This window comes from Ambystoma mexicanum, chromosome 10 (assembly GCF_040938575.1).
Source record: "Ambystoma mexicanum isolate Mex_15411 chromosome 10, UKY_AmexF1_1, whole genome shotgun sequence".
Lineage (NCBI taxonomy): Eukaryota > Metazoa > Chordata > Amphibia > Caudata > Ambystomatidae > Ambystoma > Ambystoma mexicanum.
In genome coordinates, this window is record NC_090932.1 from 593,999,379 (window position 1) to 594,019,985 (window position 20,607).

Consider the following 20,607-nt stretch of genomic DNA (forward strand, 5'->3'; position numbering starts at 1 on the left):
TTTTCCAATCCCTTTATTAAATAAAGGTTTATGGCAAACACCATGAGTCATCTGCGACAGCGTCTCATGCCTGGCTCCTCACAAGGTTCTCTTGGGATTTTCAGTTTACTCCCATGCAGTTAGCAGTGGGACAATACGGGATCACAAGATCCTGAAACCACATCTAGTCTCCACCGAGATCAACCAGCTAATATATACTCGTGAGATTGGTCCCCATCCACTTTCCTCCACTACGTGCAATGAAGAGAGAGGATGCTACATGGATGGATCTACATGATCTCTCTGCGGCAGATTTTCCTGCGACGGAAATATTTCCATGGGAAATGCACTAAAAACAGTAGTAACCTTTTACTCACAAAAGGTGGTCCCCTCAATTACGTTTGGAGCAGAGGCTGGTTGGAATCTAGATTACCAGATTTGGCCCATCCTCGAGGGTATTTTCTGGAGACGTATCCTGAAGTTACCAAAGGGCGTTTCAATGACTGCCATAAAATAAGAACTTGGAATTGAATCGATGCACAACATAGTTGTATGGAAATGGTTAGCCATGATACGGAAGATGTCATTGAAGGATCAGGCTCCAGCATATCAAATATTCATAAACATGGTTCAACAACAGCGTTGCAGTATCATGCGAAATTGGTCCAGTGGCTTAAAAAAGATTCTTGATTCGGCTGATATAAAGTGGGAAACGCTTATAGCAACGCCACAGATTGCTAAAAAGAAATTAAGGAAGTGGAATTGGATCCAGAATTTAGAACAAAGAAACTGCCTATCTTCGTCAATCAATTTGGGCCCTGTAACAAAGTGTTTAGACTGTCTGCCCAGATATCTCCAAAAATTTCCATCGAGAAAACATCGAAATCAATTTGAGATTGCGTTTGAAAGCACATAAAACTAAGGAGATTAAATGGAGACGAAGAGCAATTAACATTGAGAACTATCTTTGTAGGTTCTGTGAAAGTTCAGTGGAATCGATCAAACATCTGATCACTGAGTGTCCTAAAATCACACATCAAGGAACTTGTCATCTTGGTTCCTTTGCTCCAGTTGATGAGGACATGGTCAGTTGGTGGTACTGGATACTTTCAGGAACAAACTTGTCGCTCACATGTGCTGTGTGTGATTTTGTAGAAAGTATTCTAAGTGAGGACCAGCCTTAATTGATTGATTAAATAATTAATTAATTAGGAACTTGGATAGTTGTGTACGATATCTACATAGATTCTTTGTGGTGATTGTTTTAGATATTCATGTAGATTACGTGAAAGTTGGATGGTATATTTATTGTAATTGAAGTTTATTTGTAAACTAATTTAAAAAAAAAAAATTTAAAAAAAGAAATGCACGAATACAAAATGTTTGTACATTTCCCATGCGAACATGCAGGGGTGTCCTCCGCAAACCCTGCTCACTATTCTTTGTATTATAGTGAGCGGGGTGTTGCGGGGGGCACCCCCATTTTTTTATTTTTTTTTGGCTCTGTCACGATAGTTGCAGGGGTGTCCCCCTTTCACTGTAGTGAGCAGGATGTTCCCGGGGACACCCACCCCCCAAGCCTCTTGCAGCCTTTTTTTATTTTTTATTTTTTTCACACTGACCCCCACCAAAACACATACCACGAAAAGTTCAAACTTTTGGTAGTTAGAACTTTTCGTGGTGTGTGTTTTAGGTCTTTTGATGGGGTCAGTAATTTTTATTCTGACATTTCGTCCTATTCCTACATGGATAACATCCAGCTCCCTACTCATATGGATTTGGCGCTTTGCAAAATGTTTTTATAGGCTACATAATCTGTGACACTCATCGCTCACAGGGCACTTCGAGACCCCCAGATATCTTGAATCTGCAGATACCACTTTCAAAATATCCATTCACACATGCACAATTCTTTATGTAGATAATGTACCAAAGTGTGGGGATGGTGTTGCCCTTCGCAAGGCAAATTGCACACTAGCAGTTTTCAGTCTTGGCCATTTTAGGTATGTGGCCATTTCCAAAGTAATTTCCTGAGCATTTTGGTAGCCGCAAAAACCTATTTGTTTTTAAGTTCTTGTGTTTAAAATAAAAAAAGCGGGGAATGAAACCAACGAAAATAGATGGCAACACTAGAGATCCTCCTGTAAGCCAGAAGAAGGCACTACGAAATTACACTGATTGCACCGACACAGACTGCCATCACTTTGACAGCTGCAATAATGGCATGGAGTCCATACTAAGCTTTAACGCCTTTGTACTCCATGTGTACAGTTTCACCCATTTCCTTACTGTGTCCATAATATTGAATGAGTTGGAAAAGTATATTTGATAGGAAAGAGCAATACTAGTATCTGTGGTGGCACAGGTTTTAGTTAATCTCATCTGGGACCAAGGTATAAATCTGAGACTTAGTCCGAGTTATTAGTTCAACGTTTTGGATCATAGCAATCACCTTTGCTCCAAGCAACGAATTGGTGGTAGATCTCTTTCTTCAGCTGGGGCCTCCCTCTGGAACAGCCTTCCTGCCACCCTTAAACTTGAAGAGAACCATCTCCGGTTCCGGAAGCACCTCAAAACCTTACTCTTTGCTTCTGCTTTTTCTCCTCCTCTCCCCTGCTGACTTCCTGGCTGTAACCGGAATAGGCTTCCACTACCTGTCTGTGCCCTAACATTTATAACACAAGGTAGACAGTAGTTTATTTAGAGAAAATAATTTATTCCTAGATCTAAGCCCCTATTGGTAGCTTGCTGGCCCTGTGTATGAATACCTCATGCAACTGTAGTGTGGCAGCACACCATCGCCAACCAGGGATGGTTGTACCACACTACAAGTGCATGAGATATTCATACACAGGGCCAGCGAGCTACCAATAGGGACTTAGATCTAGGAATACATTATTTTCATTATTTTAACTAAATAACTACTGTAACCGGAACTGCACTGGTTACCTGGAAACCCTCTGATCTCGGGCCCAGGTCCCTCCCCCGCCAGTCTCACACACTTGCACTGACTGCCTGGCAACCCCCGCACTTGGGGACTGTTTCTGTATCTTTTCAGTCCCCCTACCAGCACTTGACACCTGATGTCTGCACTTAGCCTTGCACTTGCCAATTGCTGGCCGTTACTTTGACTTATTATTATCTATTCCCATGTACTGCACTGTCCCTTCCCCATCCCATGCACTTGCGCTATCTGAATGACACCTGGCCTAGTAAGATCGTTGTCTGTCCTCCCTTTTGTTCTTCCTCCCTTGCCTCGTCGCGCCTTGAAACACTTGAGTATAGGCGCGTTACTAATGCCATATCATATCATACCTAGCCAGGCTCTTTATGGTGATCGGGTTTTAGCATTCTCATTTTTCGTGGCTGGGAATTTAAATACTCTAATCCCATGATTTTGCGACCTCATTGATAATACACATTTTTAGAAAGATTAGATACCATAGATGGGGCCAATGAACATTAAACTTCTAGTTGCGTAGCTTCCAAAATTGGAACTTGGGATAATTGGCACTTTTGTGTGGATATCTATACATTTCTATTTTACATTCTCTTCCAGTTGGACTGGTGTAAAACTATTTCTTTGATCTAAAGATAACCAGATAATCGGAATATTATAAAACCCTTTGTGTGTTTTTGAAGACAAAGGAGCAGTATTTCCACACTTTGCACGGATAAACCTGGCCACCATTCCCTAAACCCTTTCTACTATCCTTATGCCTAATGGCCCTGTGAAGCTTCACCCAGCTTTGAGCCATTTCTCCATAACCTCATTCTATGTTGTTTTTATATTTTTGTTTAGGTATTTGAAATCGGGGTCTTTCCATTACATTGTTAACTTAAAACTTTCAGCTGCCCCATTAAAACTGATATGCTTGTCTCCCCCTCCCCTCCCCATTTCTTTCAATGGCCTCATTTTTAAAAGTTTTTTTTTTTAAGAGCTTCACAGGTGGGAGAAACTCTCAAGCAACATATGTGATATTGTACAGCCATCTTACAGGAACATAAGTCAAAGAAAGTCATCCCAATGTCAGGTGTCTAATTAAATACAGAACTGAAAACATTTCCCACTGCTGGTAGGCCTACATCCTGTCCCCTTTCCTCTATACTGATGTGCGTCTGTCCCGCCGGGAATGACCAAAGCCTTTTGCTCTGCAAAAAAACAACTTCCCCTTTAGATTTGTTGCACGCAAGGGTGTGCCTAAGTGCACCTGCGCACACCCACTCCTCTGACCGACCTCGCTCATCATTCCTGTTTAATGCTTGACTGGACGCCTACGCACTGCTGTTGCTTTTTTGTCCCTCTAGCTTCCCCTTTTACCACCTGCTTCACTTCCATACATTTGTCGCTCGCCGTTGATAGCAGGTTTCGCCTCATGCGCTTAAAGGAATAGTGCGCTCAGAAATATTATTGTCTCGAGGGTTCGGGCTTTTGTTTTTAAGCATACGTTGATCGATTGTACAAACATTTCCTATGCACCGTACTGTTGTTTTCCTCTTTTGTACACATGCGAAATCAGGCAGCGGGTGCGGCCATCTTGTGATAATCTTTTCTGTTGCCGCATCGGCCAAGCTGGACTGCCCTGGTGGCACTAAATCATGTCCCCTGCCCCTGAGGCTGACATCACCAAACCTAGTGATATTCTCTGCCTATCTCCAGGACATTACTGGGCAGCGTGGCCAAACGCGCCCAGTCATCACCTACGTGACGTGACGCAGAACCCGGAAATCAACACACATCATCTCACAACACAGCGCATCACAATTCGGAATATAAAACTATACGTTTTTTTATTTCACAATACACGCTCCGAGAACATCCAGCGATTGCCATATTCAATCAAATGGCTATTTTTTTCTTCGGTCTCGATCTGCAAATGTTTACCATGAGTCACGCCTTGTTCCTTTTGGGTAAAAGAAGCACTTTGGATGCACCGTGATTCGCAAGGCTTGTGCATCAGCTTGGCGCTAGGCCACCGTAAACAATGTTATGTTGCTCCTAATCACTGGTACCGCGTAAGGGCATATCGGCCCGTGGCGATCGCCCCAAAAAAGAGTCCTTGATATCCAGCTATTGACGTGTATCTGCAGCTGCTGGTTGAAAAACCCATCAGTTGGTATCTGGAATCGATGACAATCGCAGAAAGGTAGGATGTAGCTGTTTTGAAAACATAACAGAAATGTGTCTCAGTAGCCTTTCTTTATTACAATTTATCATTTTACCCATTAATTCGGCCCTTGTTAAAACTAACGATGAACACAGATGTGAAACAATGGGAACACAGAGAAAACAATGTGCAAAGTAGTCTACAATTTGCTTTGTAGGATAGTGCTATGGAGTATGTTCAGCTCGAAATGGAATGCGGAAGCTGACGCTACAATTCGAGCAAAACATAGACGGCATTTTAATTAAATATTAGTGTTGAACCTGGGGGAACTGAGTGGTGGTCTACATGCATCTCGATGCTGGACTGCCCATGTGCCTGGTAGAAAGACCAGTACACACAAAGGTTGTACTTGCGTTTCATTGCAATATGCCACACAGAACAAACGAGTACAATGTAACCCAGCAATAACAGTCGGCTAATGATAAGTTGACTCGTTCGTCTATAAAATTGTCGAAAGTCAAACTTACATTATATTCGGCATTTCCATTCTCTTGGTGTAACGCAGACTCCGTTCAGATCAACGATTTTTCATAAACTGAAATTACATGTTCCTTTGACCAGTTTTTGAATGGCGAACCTGATCATATCTGACGTTATTACACCCCTCCCTTAATAGGAATGGTCCCTTTCTCTCAAGGTTAAAAAAAATATTGAACCTTATACTATGTGCGTTGCGTGGGCTTCCTCAGCTCGCAAGCCAAAATTCAAAGCTGGTGACCTTCACTCAGAATGAAGATACATTCTTAGTTAGCAACTTCTTGTCTCGGCGCATCCATGAAAAAGGGACTTGTGAGGCACAGGAGAAAAAATGTGGGGCGTGTCAGTGCTCACTGTTCGCGGCACTGCTGAGGTGTAGGGGAAACTTTGCAATGACATAATGCGGCCTAGTCCAAAGTTGGAGTCGAGGGTACACAAAATGGAGTCCAAGTGTGTCTAGCAATAGCCCCATCTCTTCTTATGTCAGGGTCTTCTTCCCCGTGGCAGCAGAAGGGCAAAGGAGGCGCCCCCCACAAGTGCAAGAGCAGGATGTCACTTTCGCATATAATGTATGGGGGCCGGGGGCTCAACCGACCCACTCCTTCCTTACATTAGCAACGACCCCCAACACATGCCCCCATGAATATATTGGTCAGAGTGCTTCTATTGCTCACCAACAACCCACTTTGATGCGCTGTTTTGCTCACAGTCAGTAGTTCTTGCGTGCCGAGTATCTTATCTAGTCTAGGTCTCATCCATTTTGTGGGACGAGTAGTTATTCAGCTATTTGGGTAACTGTTAGGTAAGGCAACTGCAGAACCACAAAGTTGCATACATACTGTTATCCATCTGGCCATCACACGATCAGTGAAGGTCCCACAGCAGCTCGACGAAACTGGTAAGTGCGAAAGCACAGCGTTACATTGTATGGCATTCTTAAAAATGGTACTTGTTGAAAAACACAATTGACACAGAGGATAGATTTCCTAAGACAAATTGGATGCTTTATTTGGACAATTCATAAAAACATTTTTTTTTTTTTATAAACAATTTTTAATATTTTATAACAAACACGTCAACCATGGTAACTTTTTAGGACATACATAATCAATATCAAAACATCACATTATACAGTGTCGTTTTCCGTCCTCCCCCCTCCCTCCCCACAAACTCGAGCCATCTCAGCCTCATCATCTACATGAGCATTTTCGGGAATCTCTGTTTGTTGACTCATCTGAGTCTTCTGTATCATGATTGACCTGGTGGGGGCTTGCCATTGAGGTCACCAGCTGCCTCCAGGCTATCAGGGGGCCCGCTTCCTCCTCTCCCCCCTTGGTGACAGCTTCAAACCATACCACAGTTTCTGCTTCCGCCCATCTCAAGAGGTCCGCCCACCATATCTCCACTCTGGGTCTGTGGGCCGCTTTCCAACACATTGCGATTCTGCGTTTAGCTAAAATATAGGCCAGGTCCTTCATTTTACTGATATGCTTCGAATGACGTGGCCTGGGAAAATTCCCAAGCATGCAAGCCCAAGCCGATCCTACGTCCGGTACCACTCCCCCACCAGCCATTTTCATCTTTATTTCCTCCCAGAATCTGTGCACCTCAGGGCAAGCCCAGAACATGTGCAGTAGTCCTGCTTCCTCCTCCCCGCACCTGGGGCATTTTTGTGCAGCCGAGCCTCCAAACCTAGCTATTCTACTGGGAGTCAGGTAAGCTCTATGAGTGACATACAACTGGATCTGCTGGAGTCTCGCATTCCGGGACACCTTTTTATGGTACCTTTGGGCTCTATCCCACTGTCCTTCTGTTATGGGTTCCCCCACCTCCTCCTCCCAGTCATGCCTCAATTGGAGTAGCTCCTTCCCCGCCTTCGCCCTCAGGAGCGCATATATCCTAGGTATTTCGTGCCCACCCTCCGAGACATCATACATCGTTTCTAGGGAGGCATCGGGTTCTTCCTCTAGTCTCCGGCCACCTCTCTCTCACCTTTTTCATGAGCCTGGTATAAGTAATACATTGGCCTCTATGCACCCCTGTCTCATCCTGCAGCCTCTGGAATCCCAATGCCTCCCCTTCCTGCCATATGCCTCCAAGGGTGGCCAATCCCACTGGTTCCCAGTACCTACGGACCGCTTCAAACAATTGGGAGTCTTCCCCGCATAGCACCGCAAGCGGGGCCTGCTGGGAAAGTGGATCTGGATCACCCACCGTTCTCCATGTCCTGCGCCATACTTCCCAGCCCAGCTTCAATAATCTCCCCATCCTCGCTATTTTAGTTTTGTGCAGCCATACTGTCTCCCTCAAAAAGTAAGGAGCTGATTCACCTTGCAAAAGCCTAGCTTCTGCCGAGTCTTCTGTAGACAACCATCTAGCCACATACAACAACTGTCCTGCCAGGTAATCCAGCTCAAAATTCGGTAGGTTTATGCCCCCCTTATCATGTGTTCTGTAGTTTCCACAGGGCCACCCTATTCCTGGAGTTGCCCCATATGAAGCCCCTGCACATGCCATGAAGTTTCACAAAAAAGCGTTTGGGGATTAAGTACGGGACATTCACAAAAAAGTGCAAGAGTCCGGGCAAGACTACCATTTTGAGTAAAGCTGCTCTCCCCATCAAGGCTAGGGGTAATTTAGACCAGAACACCATGGTATTTTTAACTCCCTCCATCGCCTTCTCTGTGTTATGTTTGTGCTCTGTCTCTATTTTGTGGCAAACATTTAGCCCAGATACCTGAATGTCACGGTCTGCCAGGGTATCTGCAAGACGGGAAGCCTCTCCAATGGGGTGCTCTTATACCTTCCCAGGGGGAACAAACTGGATTTCCTGGGGTTCACCAATATGCCCGAGAGGGTGGCGTAACGACCCATCACCTCCAACACACATTGCAGGTTCTCCTTCGGGTAGCGCAAGTAGAGAAGCACATCATCTGCATACAATGATATTAGGTGGGTGCCCCCTGTCGTGCGGATCCCCACCTCCCCGTATTGTTGCCGCAGGCATATTGCCAGCGGCTCTAATGCCAGGATGTATAACATGGGTGACCAGGGGCATCCCTGTCTGGTCCCCCTGCTAAGTTGCCATTTATCTGAGATTGTGGTTCCGGTTTTGACTCTCGCCATCGGGGTACTATATAGCATCTGGACCCATCTAACATATCCTGGTCCAATCCCGTATCCCTTCAGAGTCGCTTTCAACCACGGCCACCTCACTGAGTCAAAAGCTTTCACCGCGTCCAACGACACGATAGCCAGCTTGCTCGAGTCTCCCTCAGTTTGGTCAATGATATGGTGTAGCCTCCTGTGGTTATCTGTAATATTTCTACCAGGGACATAACCCGTTTGGTCTGGGTGCATCAATTTGCCAATTACCCTCTTCAACCTATTGGCCAGCACTGCCGTGAGTATCTTGCTATCCTGCGACAAGGGCCTATAGGATCCGCATTCCGTGTCCAGTTTGCCTGGTTTCAGGAGCGGAATGATCACCGCCTCGCGGAGGGACGCCGGCAGTTCCCCTCCCCCCCCGCTCATATGCTTCATTAAAAATGGCCAGCAGCGGCTGGAGTAGCTCCTGCTTATACGTTTTATAAAACTCGCTGGGTAACCCATCCGACCCGGGCGCTTTACATGTGGGCAGGTGTTGGATCACCGCCTCCAGTTCGTCCACGGTGATGGGGCGTCTAAATCCGCTCGTTCTAGGTCATCCAAGGTGGGCAGCCCTATGTCCTCTATCGTATCTAGTATATCTTGACTCATGTCCTCTCCTGTGTCCTCGTATAATCATCTGTAATACTTGAGGAACTCCTCATTTACTCTTTCCAGGGTATTATGGATTTGACCCTCCGCATCCCTGACCTCTCTGATCACCGAGTGGGGGGTCTCATTCTTGTATAATCAAGCCAATAACCTACCCGGCTTATCTCGCCCAGCATGCAGCCTCTCCGTGTATTTCTTATAGTTCAGTTTGCATAATCTGTCCCAAAGTTCACTACAAGCTAGCTGTAAGTCCTTTATTTTAACTCTGTTCGCACGGTTGGTCCCCTCATTTTGTATCAGTCCTCTAGCTCTCTTTCTGTCTCTTGCAGTTCCCACTCAATACCCCCTTGGAGCCCTTTGGATTTAGATATTGCTACTCCCCACACCACCACCTTGACTGCCTCCCATATTGTCCCTACAGAACTTACACTGCCCGTATTAATCTCAAAGTATTCACTCGATGGCCTCCCTCAGATCCTCTCGAAAGCCCGCATCCTGTAGAGCCTCAGTCCTGAGCCTCCACGTCGGGATCCGTGCTCTGGGGGGTTGATGATGCCACTCTATGACCAAAGGTGAATGGTCGGAGAGTACCCGGGCCTTGTATTCCCGCCCCCCACCATTTCTCGCACTATCTCGGCAGATGCGAAAACGTAATCTAGCCTTGTGTGCAGGTCATGTGGTGCTGCATAGTGCGAGTATTGCCTATCCATTGGGTGTAGCCTTCTCCACACATCCTCTAGGCCGAGGTCCATCAACAGTGTCCTCAGCGCTTTAGCTGCTGGCGCCGGCTTTTCTGATTTGTCATCTGACCTATCTATCCTGGGGTTCAGAGTGCAATTAAAGTCCCCTCCCCACACCATCGCGCCACCCACCAGGGGGCTAATTTTACTATATAAAGACCTAATCTATACCACTGTATCATGGTTAGGGGCATACAAATTTATGATATTCACTTCTCTGTTCTCCAGGAGTCCCGCCACCACCACCATTCTGCCTTCTGGGTCTATTGTCGAGCTAAGCAGCTGAAATGGCACATGCGGTGCCACCCATGTAATCACCCCTCTTGCAAATGCCGAATATGTGGCCCCTATGACAGTACCCCTCCATTTCCTCCTAATCACCTCCAACATCTCCTTGGTGAGGTGGGTTTCTTGTAGCAGAGCTATGTCAATCCACATCCTCTTTAGGTACATCATCACCTTGTTACGTTTTAGATAGCTATTAAGGCCCCGCACATTCCAGGTCACAATTCTGAGATTACCCGATGCCATTGTCATTTCCCTGTAGGCTCATACACAAACTAAAATTAAAACTCCCCCAAACTATATATACCACAAACTTCCCCTCTTCCCCCACCCACACCCAACAACACCCTCCCCAACCGTTGCCCAGCTCCATCCCTGGATCTCAGGCACCCCCACATCTAGCCCTGCCTAGCAAGTCTATACTCAGGGCTCAGCAGGGTAAAGCCGCCCTAATGGATACTTAACTACCACTTCTCGGGGGTAGGTTGCTATCATCTCATTGCTCCTACTACCCATACTATCACGCATGATGTTAATGCTATTCAGCTCCAGCATGCAGTTGATACTCTATATTCCAGTCCAGCCAGAGCACAAGGTCCAAGGGCTACAAAAATTCACTCAAATCTCCCGTGTCCCCAAAACAAGTCCACCTTCCCACTTATCCCCTTAATGTCCATGGCACCAACTCCTCACTTGTCACACTCGAGGCAATCTCAGTCAGCCTCCTGTTCCGGGCAGCCCTGCAGGTCCAGCCACAATGCCGCCACCTCCGGAGTGTCGAAAAAAAGCACCTTGCTCTTATGCAGCACCTTTAGCCTCGCCGGGTACAGAAGCATATATTTGATGCCCGCTGCACGTAGCCTCCTCTTGACGGCCACGTAACTATACCTTAGCCTCTGCACCAGCATCGTATAATCCGGGTACGCCGTGATATTGGTGGATGCTCGCTCAATTGTCCCCCTCTTACGGAAATATTCCAGGATCTTCTCCCTGTCTTTATAATTCCGGATTCTTGCGATTATTGGCCTCGGCGGAGCTCCAGGTCATGGCCTCCTCATCAAGGCCCGATGTGCACGCTCAACAGTAAACCCCTGTGAGAGTTTTTCTGCTCCTATCCCCTGGAGGATCATGTTCTCTACATAGTCCGTGGGGTCATGACCTTCCTCACCCTCGGGCAGGCCGACCACACGTATGTTGTTCCTCCTCGCTCTTCCCTCCTCCACTCGATTTTCAAGGTTGGCGACCTGCTGTTTTAACACATGGACCTCCTTTGCATTGCTCGTGCTGACCTCCGTGTTGACTTTCACTGCACTTTCTAGGCCATTTGTTCTCTCTGCCAACGCACGGACATCTTGACGCAGCAGGGTAACTTCGAGTCCCACAGCGTCAATTTTATTCTCCAGGGCCGTCCGCAAGTCCGCCATTGCTGTGCCACATTTGGTGCTCAAATCTGTTATGGCCGCCAGGACCTGACGGTTATCTCCTTTTGCGGCACCATCTGCGGAGGCTGCGCCCGTGATTTGCGCCGCCGTCGTGGGGGTCCGCTGCGTTTTCCCAAAGACCTCCATTGTGGTTTGCTTGGATTTGGCTCTCAGTCCTTTCACAGACATCTCGCGGTTCCCTATCGTATCTGGTCCCCACACTGCGATGCTGTTGTCGTGCTCAGGTCCTTCAAACTCTAGGGCGCTAGTTGCGGCGGGTTGCGTTGTGCTATGGAGTGCAGCAATGTATTCAAATGGGCTGTCTTCTCCGATGTATTCCTGCTGCACACAATCATCCATGCACCATCAATGTACTTCGAGGTGCCACACAGAACACAACAGCTGCTCACCTCCTTCGCAATGGCCTAGTCACATGTAGGTTTTGCCAGACTGGGGTATGTCCTGGTAATAGTGTGTTACACACTCGCATGTCTCAGCCATGTCAGCAGCAGGGCGCGGCTGCAAATGTCTTCCCTTCAATCTGTGGCCTTCACCCAATACCGTAACTGGATCAGGGGGCCAGCAGTTTTGTTTCGCCGCCACGTCCTGCTAGATCCCTTAGTTCTCTGGGGACGCCGCCATTTTGGTGTTTTCGTCCGCGGCTGCTCCCCAGGATACAATGTGTCCGTTCGGCAGTTCTCCAGTCTCCCGCGAGCCTCTCACGCTCTTCCCGGCACCTTCCCACACGCTTGTGTGTGTTTTGCTTCCAGATTCAAGTGGAATACATGCGTTTGTTGAACGGATCAGGATGTCGGATCACGGAGCACACGGGGCTCACAGCCTATTCCATGACTGCCCAAGCCACGCCCCCCATAAAAACATTGTTGATCAAAAAACAGTTGGTAATCATTTGTACCGGGAAGTGAACTGTTCTACGAGCTCTGCTTTAGGTGAACAGGGCACGTTGGCAATGTTTTGTGGTAATGTATGTGTCCTCGGAGCAAAAAATTGCGCGCAATTCCGTGAGTATGTATCTCCAAGACAGTCATAATAAGATCTTTCACAAAATCGAATTCCATTTCCTCATATATTGTCTTGACCACCCATTTTTTGCTTCTTTTTGTAAAGGCCATTGTGTATCGAAGCATCCCAAAGTTTCCTGCAGTCCTCGATTGTTCACGGCCTACATTCTCATTATGCGCTAATACCGCTAGTAATGTCCTATATTTCATCCCGTCTATGCCAAAATGCAATCTCTTTGGCCTGTACTTTAGGCACATATTGTGGAACACCTCCAAATCTCCTGTGTGACAGAATTCTGTGAGTCCCTTTAGATCTTTTGATCAAATTTTATCAAACACAATCTTCTCAAGGGCTTTGTGTGGAGGTAAAGATGGAATCAACCATTTCTTCTTCCAGGTTAAACTGCAGAAGGTAAACTATGGACCTATGCATGCGCTCTGCACGCCTCAATGTTTATTCAGGTGGTAGAGCTTGAGCTGTGTTGCTTAGGTCAAGTTCTGTGAATGCCTACCCATACACAGTAAAATAGAACATATTGATAATTGATGACCAGCAAGTTGCGCTCCTCCTAGTTAGTGGTACAATTCTTCAGTGTTATAAGAAATGCATTAGGAATTATTTATGAAAAAAAAATAGTCCATGCGTAAATAATGTTTAATAGCGCACTGAATTGAAAACAGCCGACACGTGGTTCAACAGAAGCGTCGTTCTCAAGGCTGATATTGGCACAGCAAATAGTTTTTGATATGAGCCAAGTTGTTGTTAACACGTTGTGTTGATGATACAAATATAAAGGATTTCAAAATGTTTGCAAAAGTACATATAGGTTATAATGATTCATATAGACAATATTCATCATTGCATATAACATTTGTTGGTAAATATAAATATAAAATGTGAGGTTCACATACCCAATGAGGTAGCTCAATGAATAATGTTGCAGAGCGGAGCAAGAGAGAACAGAAGGAATTAAAATTATTAAGACAGAACTGGCCACCAGGGGGTGCAGAGATGAACACACTCTCTGCGTGAGCTCCGTCAGCATCACCCCAGAAGATGAGTTGAGCCCCCTCTTCCTGGTACCCCCCCGTGAAAATTCGACGAGAGTGTGTTGGCGGAACACCCCCCCTCGGCCTGGGAAAAATCCTGAGGAGAAACGGACCTCCGCACCTCCCGAAACAGCCGGAGGAAGAAGGGCCCTCGAGACGACGCCACCACACGCGCAGGCAGTGTCAACGAGACCTGAGGCCCTGCGTGTAGGCCCCGCGGAGTCGCACTACGCCGACAGGGACCAGCTTCTGGCCCATACGAAGAGAAGGGGAGGGCCCACACCCTCGGTGCCCGAAGACAGCATCCCCGAACGTTGCCGCGCAGAAGATCTACTGGCCTCCGTAACACCATCCCCCCGACACGACTCCCCGGAGGGAAGCCGCTGCGGAGCCACATTACGCGGCACGGAGATCGCTTCCCTCTGAACTCCAAGACACACAGGTACGTCGCCGACCGCCACGGACCCCACTCCTCAATGATGAATGGGCTGAACCCGAGACTAATCAAGGCCTAGACACCCGCGTGTTGTGAAGTGTGTAGAGGTCCGGATGGACGCTTTCTGCCGGCTCCTCTATTGGACTCCCTCGCCCTCACAGGAACTGTCAACAGGGACCTGCGGTGTCCTCTGCCCTATCCCGGCACCTCAAGTGGAGCAGCGTGCACTTGCGCCCGGACCCTCGGGCCCGCACCCAGACACGAACAGGGGAGTGGGCCACAGTGCGGACCTTGGACGGTGCGGCAGACACCCACACCCGGGCCGACCCCCACCCCCAAGGGCCCACAGTGTGACACGGACGAGGGAGTAGACCACGGTGTGAACCCACGACGACACGTGTAATCCAGCAACAGCGGTCTCCGACCTTCCGGCGACCTCTCAAGGGGGCGCATTACTTCATTACGCCCTCACCATCGTACCTCCGCTGGAAGAAGGAAGCCTTGGACACCGTTCTGCGAAAGAATCCTAGGGCGTTCCACGGCTGATCACGCTCGCCGGGGCTCCCTACGACGTACCAGTAGCAGAAGCCATTACCATCCTGTTCACCCCACGCACTGCCCGTTCCACCCAGCCATCGGAAACGCTTATGACCGCTAAACACAGGCTGTCGCACTTCGCCTACGCCCCTGCTTCACCTGCACCTTCTGAGCCCCCAATGGCGAACAGCAACACCACGGGGAATGACCTGGCGGCGGCGACAAAAGGAGATATTGCTGCCCTTCTGGGTGAAATAAAGTCATTCTAGATGGCGATTTCAATCAATGGGCCGATCCTGTCAGAGACCGTAAGCCCGGCAACCCCAATGTAAAACTCAACGACAGAACCGACCAAACCGGGCTTGCTGCCATGATGGAAACGTACAACATGAGGGATGTGTGGAGAGACCATCACCCAGACGAACAAGGCTTCACTTTCTACTCCGCCCCCCATAATACATACACCAGAATCGACTACCTATACGTAACTAATGAGCTCGCAGAGATGGTATCACATTCAGAGATTACCCCGATCTCTTGGTCTGACCACGACATGGTCCGCACACACATCCAATGGATAAACCTACCTGTCAAGAGTGGAAAATGGCGATGCAATGAGACCCTCTGGAAAGACGTGGCGTTTAAGGCTGAGATGGAGTCTGAAATCACGCAGTTTTTGGACACTAACGACAATGGCGAAGTATCTAAGCAAACTGTATGGGAAGCCGCTAAAGCCACCTGGAGAGGGATCCTGATAAGGGAAGGTGCGTCAAAAAAAAGAGAGAGAAACATTATTGCACACAGGTTACGAACCGAAATCACTCAGCTGGAGTCCAACAACCGGGGAGAATCAGAATCTGACCGAGCAAAACTGAACGAAGCAAGGGGAAAAAGAAACAAACTGAAACTCTTAGAACACAAACATGAGAAGGGAGACAAGGCAGATGCGCTTCTTCCCGCCAGGCTCCGAGAACAAAGAGCCGAACGAAGGGTACTACATATATCCGACGACGCTTCCTCCAATTCACGCCCTTGCCCCACTAGCCCAGAAAGCTTTGCCAACATTTATGAAGCTTTATATTCCTCCGAGTCAGGCCCCGACCAACCAGAAATAGAATCTTACCTGTCTTCAATACACATGCCCCGCATCCCCTCCCTAGATGTTGAACTGCTGGAATCCCCCATAACTGATTTGGAAGTTCAGGCTGCTATAAAGAGGCTCACTTTAGGCGAGTCACCGGGAGAAGACGGCTAAACAGCCGGATTCTACAAAACCTTTAGTTCTCTCCTCACCCCCTTCTTAACAGAACTTTTCAACAAAATCATCGATACTGGTAAACCCCCCATACTCCTTTGTCAGGGCTCTCATCACAGTAATCCCCAAAGATGGGAGGGACCCGACAAAATGCAGCTCTTACCGTCCCATTTCACTACTCAATTTAGATGCAAAGATCTACGTAAGGGAACTGGCTGCAAGGCTCGAAACACTAATGCCCTATTGTATACACTCTGACCAGGTTGGGTTCATACTGGGGCGACAGGGGGCCGACGCAATGCGCAAGACCCTACATTTGATTTATGCATCCCAAACCATGGGCAACGACCCTACTCTCCTATCCATAGACACAGAGAAAGCTTTCGATAGGGTCGAATGGGGATTCCTAAAGGCGGTGCTGCGTAAGGTTGGAATGGACCCGAGGTTCAGAAGGGCAATACAAGCGGTATACACAGACCCTAGAGCGGCAATATTTGTGAATGACGAATACTCTAGATGGTTCGACCTGGAAAGAGGGACCTATGTGATTAATCCGATAGGATTGTTTCACCATATTGTTATCTATATGAGCAAGGAAAGATGCACTGTAGTTGATCATTGTATAAGTAATAATTACAATCTATATTAAATTGCACTCGAATATATATTTCTGAGGCTTGTGGAATCTGCTTAGATCACATGCTGTGCATAGGCCGACATCTAGTGGAAGCTGCGGAGTATTACAGTTTGTTTTTCGAAAGTCGAAAATGGGCGTCGACACAGGCGTGCCAGTAATACTATCCCTAGTGTGACGTCCACTGTACCCAAGATCCCTCACGCGTGTAGGATCCTCAGATTGTTTTTTTCCGCCATACTGGTCGGAAGCATCTTGCGGAGTTCCCTGGCCTTAGCCATACTTTTGCTGTTATTATAATTTTAATTCTTATTCATTCCCTTCCCCACCCCAACGTCGACCCTCAACCTCGACGACGGCTGGAGAAGTCATCGACCGTCGACTGCTGCACGACGGATCTGGGCCTCGGTAGGCCGCTGGCCTCGGCCCGGGCCTAGTAGGCCGCTGGCCTCGGCCCTTACAAGTAGGGAGAGTGGGGGGTGGTACATACTCTTCACTCTTGATATATAGTTACATTTATATATATTCCTACACTTAGCAGCCCGCTGCCTTAAGGTGCGTATGGAGGGTACCCCTTTTCAATTCTGCCCCAAGTGCAATCGCAAATACCCTTGGGTCGACAGGCACGCCACGTGCAATCTCTGCTTGCCGAGGGATCACCCCGAAGCGAACTGCAGAGCGTGTAGTAGGTTTAAACCTAAGACACTTAAGGACCGTTCGACAAAGCGTTGGGCCCACCACGCCAGGCAGGAGGCCATGGCAGCGGAGGGCGCCTTCAGCGATGGCAGCGACGCCGTACTTTCGGACGGCGAGGGCATTACGGCGTCGAAAGACAGCCGACGAGCGCAGGTCCCCGACCTCGGAAGGTCGTCCGGCAAGGCGGCTATGGGGAAGACCCCCGGCGACGCAAGCGCTACACACCTAACACACACTAAACACACTAAGACCAACCGGACCTCGACGACGTCGACTTCCCGGAAAGAGGCACAAAAAGAACGGTCCGACTCGGTGTCCTCTGGGCGCTCTCGATCGAGATCGCCTCACGACGCAAGGCAATCATCCACTCTTGCCAAGAGTGCCTCGCTACACACACTAACGGAAGTTCGATCGTCGGGAGACGAAGACGACTTCCACCCCCAGGCCGCGCTCCAAGATACCGAGACCGCGGTTAACATCAGTGAGGCCCCACGCCCGAAGCACACAGATACCTTTCCAGACCCTCGACGCCAGGCGTCGAAAGTCTCTGGGGCCCCCAAGGGACAGGGAAAACATTTTTCCACGCACGGAGAAGGGGGGAAACAGCGGAAAGCACAGCCTTCCACCCCTGTAAAGCCTAAGCAGACAAGCAAACACAAGTCTACCCTTGAAAATAAATCACCTGCTAAAGTAATACCCTGTTCCAGGGAATGGTCCAGTGAAGACATAGACAGGGTTATGTCTAGGATGTCTTCCTTGGCTGATTTTTATGATAAGAACCCAGAACACTTTCTTTCATATAACCCTCAAGGGGCCACACCCTCAGGCTCCTCCGATCCTATCCCGCTAAGTAAAAAGCCCCGGGTCGAAAGACCTGAACCCTTCAAGGTTCAGCCTTACTCCACTCCATATTCTACTCCACTCCCCAGTTATCAGGGACAAGTTTTCCCTGAAGAGGACCAGGAGTTTGCAATTATGGAAGAACAAACCGGGACAGATTACTATGCAGAGGATGAGGACCTGGAGGAGGGAGAAGATGAGCAGGAAATTTACAGAGTAGATTCCCCAGTACAAAGCGAAGCCCCAGTTACTGACTCTCCAGTTGATAACCAGCCCCTCCTTAACGAGGTTCTCGCTCGAGCAGCGGAACACTTCCACATCGACACCCACGGTGTACAGGAGGAAAGGGACTTCGCGGAGGAGTTTGTAGGAGAGAGAAGACCGGTCGCTCAGACCATCCCTATCCTCAAATCCATCCAACGAAGAATAGATCCTTCCCTGGTGAATCCTAACCTCACCAGAGCTGTCAACCCCAGAATTGAAAAGATTTTCCGGGCAGCCCAGTCTGACCCTCTGTATATAAAGGGACATCTTAAACCAGATTCCCTAGTGGTGACCAACACTAGAAAGAGGGCTGGCACGCCCTTATCTTCATCAGAAGCTCCTCCCGACAAGGAGAGCAAAAAACTTTACGGGTTTGGCAGAAAGGTAGCCTCAACGTCCGCCTACCAAGCAAGGATTGCAAATTCCACCACCCTGTTGGCTAGTTACAATTGCCATCAATGGGAAGAAGTCGCGGCGCTCATTGCCTCTGCTCCAGAACCGTTAAAGGGCCAGCTGGCTCGGATCTCGGCAGAGGGGAGAGCCGTGTCTGGTTGCATTTTAAAAGCAACTTTCGACGCCGCTGACAACGCAGGGAGATTGATAGCAGAAGGTACTGTTATCAAGAGACATGCGTGGTTACGGCAGTCGGGATTCAAGACAGAAACCCAGGCTTCTTTAATAGACAAGCCAGTGGAACCCGACCTATTGTTTGGGAAAGCGGTCGAAGACGCACTTAAAAATGCCAAAGATGAATATGAGACTCTCAAATCCCTTGGCCAGCTTACCAACAAACCCCCTAACCAGAGGGGGAACAATAATTTTCGTCGCCCACGCGGCCAAAATTCACAAAGAGGCAACTATGCCCAGGGACAAGGTACACAATGGAATAACAACCAGCAGTCTACCCAGAGTTACGGCAGGGGTAACAAGAGAGGTCGTGGAAGAGGCAGAGGCAGCCCCAACAAGGGCGGTGGCACGCCTCCACCAAAACAGTGACGCTCAGTTCAGGGTCCCTTGCCACGCAACCCCAGTAGGGGGACGCATTTCCACCTTCACCCAGGCTTGGGAAGGGATCACCTCAGACAGATGGGTGCTGTCAACAGTATCCGCAGGATATTGTATAGAACTACTGCAGCGTCCCCGGAATCATCCTCCACGACAAAGAGTGCACTCCTTAGAGCATCAAAGGATCCTTCTCGAGGAGATCGCCATTCTGCTAGAAAAGGACGCGATAGAACTCGTCCCAGGACACCAGGTAAACAAGGGTATCTATTCAACCTACTTCCTTGTGCCAAAGAAAGATTTGACAATGCGCCCAGTATTGGACTTACGGCCTGCCAACAAATATGTCAAGCCCCAAAAATTCCGTATGACCACGCTACAAGAGGTAATCCCCCTCCTAAAAAAGGGGGATTACATGGCAACCTTGGATATGAAAGATGCTTATTTTCATATTTCCATGCTCCCAGCGCACAAAAAGTACTTGCGCTTCAAGGTGGACAGTCGCCACTACCAATTCAAGGTACTGCCCTTCGGGATAGCTTCAGCACCAAGGGTATTCACCAAGGTACTGGCGGTGGCGGCTGCACACCTACGCAGGGAAGCAATCCCGGTGTACCCTTATCTGGACGACTGGCTCATAACGGGGGAAACCCCAGGAATTTGCAGGTCAAACATTCAGAGGACTATCGACCTCCTCCACGAATTAGGCTTCTCCATCAACGAGAAAAAGTCAAGTCTGGTGCCAAGCACCTCAAAACAGTTTCTAGGAGCTATCCTAGATACTCAGAAAGGATTGACCTTCCCTTCGGAAGAGAGAATTCGGAATATACTTCTGCAAATTCCGCATTATCAGTCAGGTCAACAGATAACAGTACGCAAAGCTATGCGGTTACTGGGCATGATGGCGTCATGCATTTACCTGGTCCCCCACGCGCGTCTGCGCATGCGTCCCATGCAGGAATGGTTGGCGAAACAGTGGTCTCAGGCAAGTGGTCATTGGGACGATCTAGTGGTCGTTTCGCCAACACTCGTACAGAGCCTA

The 20,607-nt window shown here is 48.4% G+C and overlaps 1 protein-coding gene across 7 annotated transcripts in view; it reads left to right on the forward strand.

Moving 5' to 3' along the window:
• Window positions 1–20,607, forward strand: part of ACSL3 (acyl-CoA synthetase long chain family member 3) — a 3,215,977-nt gene that overhangs the window by 647,699 nt on the left and 2,547,671 nt on the right. The window lies entirely within an intron of this gene.